Source organism: Arvicanthis niloticus, chromosome 13 (genome assembly GCF_011762505.2).
Source record: "Arvicanthis niloticus isolate mArvNil1 chromosome 13, mArvNil1.pat.X, whole genome shotgun sequence".
Taxonomy (NCBI): Eukaryota; Metazoa; Chordata; class Mammalia; order Rodentia; family Muridae; genus Arvicanthis; species Arvicanthis niloticus.
Genome location: NC_047670.1, coordinates 19,974,384 through 19,980,265, shown reverse-complemented (window position 1 = coordinate 19,980,265; position 5,882 = coordinate 19,974,384). Strand labels below are relative to the sequence as shown.

Here is a 5,882-nt window from a genome sequence, read left to right as displayed (position 1 = left end):
CCTTAGTTCCAGAGATTGTACCTTTTATGTCATTTAGTCACCATGCATAATAATATATACTATATAACAAGATAGTTTGTGCAAAACTCTTTATTACCTGATGTGTTAGCAGCATGAATGCCAAGAATAATGCACAAAGACAAATGAGGTTGTTTCTCACATAGGAATAGCGTATGATCAATGTGTACAGAGAACCACAGTGAGCCAACTTAAATAGATGCTGATGCGTTTACTGATTATACTTGGGTAATTTACAAGCACAGCAGACATGCCCCGGATGACAATGTGACCTGGCTAGAATAAGATACTGATGTGCTTGTTGATTATACTTGGGTTATCTGTTCAAATTAACCAAGTACTTTTCTGGCAACAGGAATTTCCACTTGCTTTGAAAGTGCTTTGAGAAAGGAAACTACCAATGTAAAGTAGCCTGGCTGCTGTTTTTTATTGGCTGATAGATTTCTGCAGAGTCCTTTCAAGTTAAAAGGATACATTTAACTAACAGACACATCAACCACAGTCATTAAAGAAGGACATGTTCTGGACCCACACCCAAGCACTGATCATAGGAAAAACTGTCAGGAATAGAGACAAAGTACTCGATCATCTTTGAGAATATACTATATTCTGGGGTCTAAGATAATTTTAGATAGTATGACATATCCTACGATGTTATCTGCTTAGTTCTCAAATCTCTGTTGTCTAAGAAATCAGAAATTATTAATCTTATTCAGGGATGAAGTAAGTGAGACTTAAGCACATTTGCTTCACACCAGATAATTAGTATATCAGCCAGCTAGTATAATTTGTCTGGTATCAAAGCTTAATGATTACCTGGGCTTATAGACTAAGAGACAAAATGTAAGGGCCATGCAAATGATGTTTCAGCAACATAGAAGTCCTGCCATTGTTACCACACATACGCATGTATCGTAAGTTCAGTCTTTTGTCCCCTTTCTCTAGACTTTATTCCTTTCCATTATCCATACAAGACAAGGTGGAATGATTCAACCAGGCTTTGGTACATTTTAAACTCCAACCAGATGACCTCATTCTGCATACTCTAGTCCAGTTTAGTGCTGTGTGCTTTGCTACAGACATGCATTCTCTGGTGCTATGCACTCATCTACTGCATGATTCACTGTAAGTCACTACAGCTATGTTGTTTTCATTTCAGTCTCCTCCTTTAGAGCAAGAGCAACACATTAAACAATGTGTCTGTCAACAATGTACTCTTACCCTCAGCTGAGGCACAGTATATAACCATACTTAGTAAGTGTGAGTTGAAGTGAAATACAGTGGTGCAATTAGTCAGATTTCTCTGCACTCCACTTCGCATTTGAGGTAGATTACATTAACTAATTAGTAAAATGAATAGTAATCCAGATTAAAATTTGACTAACCAATGTGAATTTTAAAAGGGTATAATAACAGTAACACTGCATATTTGTTTTAATCAAGAGAGGTTTCAAGAATAAATTCATGGGACTGCACCTAGTCTTCCCAAAGGCTGAGAACAAAAAGAAGATGCACCTGGACTTTCCCCAGAGCCTTCTGTGTTTTTAAGGCGTCAGGTGGAGTTTGGGTTCATAAGCTGTGTTCATTATTGAAAACAGAAGTCACTTCTACCTTCCTCCTCTGGAAAACTTATCGTCGTACATTAAGTGTTTCCTACAGAAGGCATCTGTGGTGGTTCTTTAAGCTACAAAAAATTTCCCAAGCTTGTGTGATAACAGCCCTATCAAGTGTCCATGATGCTGGGCCCTGAGGGAGGTGAAGACTCTGAGGTCAAACTCCGTGGCCTACCCTGGTCCTGCTCAATTGAGGACGTACAAAACTTCCTCTCCGACTGCACCATTCATGATGGGGTCTCAGGTGTTCATTTCATTTATACTAGAGAAGGCAGGCAGAGTGGTGAGGCTTTTGTCGAACTTGAGTCAGAAGACGATGTAAAATTGGCTCTGAAAAAAAGACAGGGAAAGCAAGCATGGGACACCGGTATATTGAGGTGTTCAAGTCACACACAACTGAGATGGATTGGGTGTTGAAGCACAGTGGTCCAAACGGCGCCGACAGTGCCAATGACAGCTTTGTGGGACTTCGGGGACTCCCATTTGGATGCACAAAAGAAGATATCTTTCAGTTCTTTTCAGGGTTGGAAATTGTGCCAAACAGGATCACACTACCTGTGGACCCGGAAGGCAAGATTACAGAGGAGGCCTTCGTTCAGTTTGCCTCACAAGAGTTAGCTGAGAAAGCTTTAGGGAAGCACAAGGAGAGAATAGGGCACAGGTATATTGAAGAGTTCAAGAGCAGTCAGGAGGAAGTTCGGTCATACTCAGATCCACTTCTGAAATTTATGTCTGTGCAGAGGCCTGGGCCTTATGACAGGCCTGGCACAGCCCGGAGGTACATTGGCATTGTGAAACAGGCAGGCCTGGATAGGATGATGAGGTCTGGTGCCTACAGTGTAGGCTATGGGGGCTATGACGACTATAGCGGCCCCAGTGATGGCTATGGCTTCACCACTGACCTGTTTGGGAGAGACCTCAGCTATTGTCTCTCAGGGATGTATGACCACAGACACAGAGACAGCGAGTTCACAGTGCAGAGCAGCACCGGCCACTGTGTCCACATGAGAGGGCTGCCCTACAAAGCAACGGAGAACGACATTTACAACTACTTCTCTCCACTCAACCCTGTGTGAGTTCATACTGAGATTGGTCCTGATGGAAGAGTGACGGGAGAAGCTGATGTTGAGTTTGCTACTCATGAAGAAGCAGTGGCAGCTATGTCCAAGGACAGGTTCAACTTGCAGCACAGATACAGAGAACTCTTCCTCAATTCAACAACAGGGGCTAGCAATGGGGCTTATAGCAGCCAGGTGATGCAGGGCATGGGTGTGTCAGCTGCCCAGGCAATTTATAGTAGCCTGGAGAGCCAGTCAGTGCTTGGCTGTTACAGGGCCGGATATAGCAGTCAGAACAGCATGGGTGGATATGATTAGTTTTATAGGAACATTTGAGTTATTTCAATCAAACTTTCACAGGCAGCCGATAAGCAGTCAAGAGCAGTTTATAACTCTAGAGGAAGCTGGGGGACCCACTTTGCACCATGAGTTTGTGAAATCTGGATTAAAAAATTACCTCTTCAGTGTTTCTCATGCAAACTTTTCTCCTAGCATGTAACACTGAGTAAACTAAAACTATTTTCTTCCACTTTTCTCAATTACCATTTTTGGTAGTATACATAAGAGTGATGTCATCTGAGTTAAGTAGTTTATAAGTATGGTGAGTGGATCTTTAAGCACACCACAGTGAACACACTGGGGACATGTACTTTTCTGGAGAACTCAAGGGTGCTAGATCCCTGATGCAAAGAGAAGTATTTCTCATGTTCATTCTAGTTTGTATTTTCATTTAAAATCTTTATGTTACGTTTAAGTTATTTAGTTCTGAGAATTGAGACACAATACTAATACTGTAGAAATTGGTGAGACCTTGACTTAAAGCTTTCTCTGTACTGTGATTCTTTTTTGGGTGTATTTTGCTAAGTGAAACTTGTTAAATTTTTTGTTAACTAAATTTTTTTTTCTTAAAATAAAGACTTTTTCACAATGAAAAAATAAATTCATTTAATTTGACTCATAAATTAAGTGCATACTATTGTAATATAAAATGTGTGTGTGTGTGTGTGTGTGTGTGTGTGTGTGTGTGTGTGTGTGTAACTATTACACTTTAGTTAAGATCCAGGAGAACAGAAAAACCGGTTTTACATGATCACATGAGAAAGCTGTTTATTTATATTTGCTTATTGCTAACACTTGAGAATTTCATTTATGAGATTAGGTAATTTTTAATAGCATAGAATAATAATGCGTATACTAACGTAGCTCAGTCTGAATCTTGTATTTATGTAGCTAAGAAGCAACATTTTCTGCAGCTGAAGCTGGAGGAAAATATTTCTATTTTTAAACATCATTTATTTGTAGTCAAAGCAAGTCAGCTTCGTGTACATAAGATTTATAGCATGCCTATTAACAGCTCCTTAGTGGAGCTGGATGTGCTGGTTAGCACAATATAGAGTCATCTGCTGCTCAACCTCAACTGAAAAAGTCCCTCTGTCAGATATGCCTGGAGACAAGCCTGTGAGACACGTTTGAGGTTAATGATGGATGTGGAAGGGTCCCATCCATTGTGAGAGCTGCTATCCCTAGGTCCTAGACAGTATAAGAACACAGCTTGGGCAAGCCAGGAGAAGCAAGCCAGTAAGCAGTGTTCATCCATGGCTTCTGTTTTAGTTCCTGCCTCTGGGTTCCTGGCTGCAGTTCCTGCCCTGATTTTCTTTAACGATGGGTGGTGACTGGTGACAAGGAAGTGGAAGGTAAAATATACCCTTTACTCCCTAAGTTGCTTTTGGTCGTGGTGCTTTTTCATGGAAATAGAAACCTAACTAAAACACTAGATAAAATCAGTAGCAACAAAATCTATATTTCATGTGCTACAATAACCAAAATAAATCCACATAAACACCTCTAGGCCTTTTATAGTATAGTATAAGAAACTTTTTGTATAGTATAAGAAACTATACAAAAGATAAATATATTTCCTGGTTGAATTATTAACAGGAAAAAATATGAAAACTTTTGGATTCAAATGTCAATGATATTCAAAGATTTTCTTCTGTTTTGAGACCCTAAATATAAATTTTGTTTCATAGTGGAATTTTTAAAAAATATCCCCTTAACCTTAAACTTATGAAATTAATTGTAACTTCACAAGCATTTAACTGCAGTACTACATCCAAAAATTCATAGTTGATAACAGCTATGTCTTTTTAAAATATTAATTGAAAATGTGCTTTTGTTAAATAAAATATTCCCACCTGTTCAGCTAGCAGACTATTTTTCATGCACAAGAAGCAGAGTTTGGTTCAAGTAGAAGTGTTAAATAATGGGTCCTGTTTAGCAGGAAATTATGTACTCCAGAGGAAAGCACAGATCAGATCAAAGCCTGTGAGGGCACAAGAGATAAGATTACAGGTTACAGGAGTTGAATTTCTACACCTAAATATAGCAATCATGTGTCTAAGAGATAAAAAGTCATAGAGGTGAGTGTTGTACCTTGTGTAAATATAATTCACAATTAGTTATTTTATGCACAATTAATTATTTTATGTATAATAATTTACAATTGTATAATGTACAATAATTAATTTATATAAATTGTATAAATGGACATATTTAATAATTCATGACAAAACAAGATTTATTTTCAGTTTATTATTGAAGAGAGTCAAGATATTAATTTATGAATATCATGCATGTAAAATCAAACCTTAGGTCATGTAGGAAATAACCTTTCTTTTTTTATTATTTATTTCACTCATATCTCAAAAGAAGTTTTAACAGCCCTAGTTCAATATTATTATCCCTCAAGTTATGTTTCCTGAGAACTTTAATTGACAGAAACATCCTCATCGGCCCTAGAATTTATCGTTAGGTGCTTTTTACTTAACACCTTCTCATGCCATTTAATACCTCTATGCATGAGTCTAACACAATGGCTGTGTCACACCTCTGTTTCATTGTTATAAAGCCATTATATTATAGATGAAAATTGTTTCATAATGATTTCAGTGAACCAATTATTTCTTAGTGCTAGACTTAAGAGTTGACAAAAGAGAATTGTGATCATCTGGATGCAATTTGTGTTCTAGTAGGGGGGTCTCGTATTCCCTCTAGAAAGCACGGCATCTCTGTCTAGCTGGTACAGATTCAGGTGGATAATAGATTTCTGAAGTCTCTAATGAGTAAAGCCTTGACAGAAGACTTTAAGTATATTTGCAAAGTAAGACTTTAAAACACCCAAATAATACAGTGC

At 38.2% G+C, this 5,882-nt stretch overlaps 1 pseudogene; it reads left to right on the top strand.

Annotated features, from left to right (window-relative positions):
- The first annotated feature begins 1,664 nt into the window (after positions 1-1,664).
- Positions 1,665-3,357, top strand: LOC117718907 (heterogeneous nuclear ribonucleoprotein F-like; annotated as a pseudogene).
- The last annotated feature ends 2,525 nt before the right edge of the window (positions 3,358-5,882 follow it).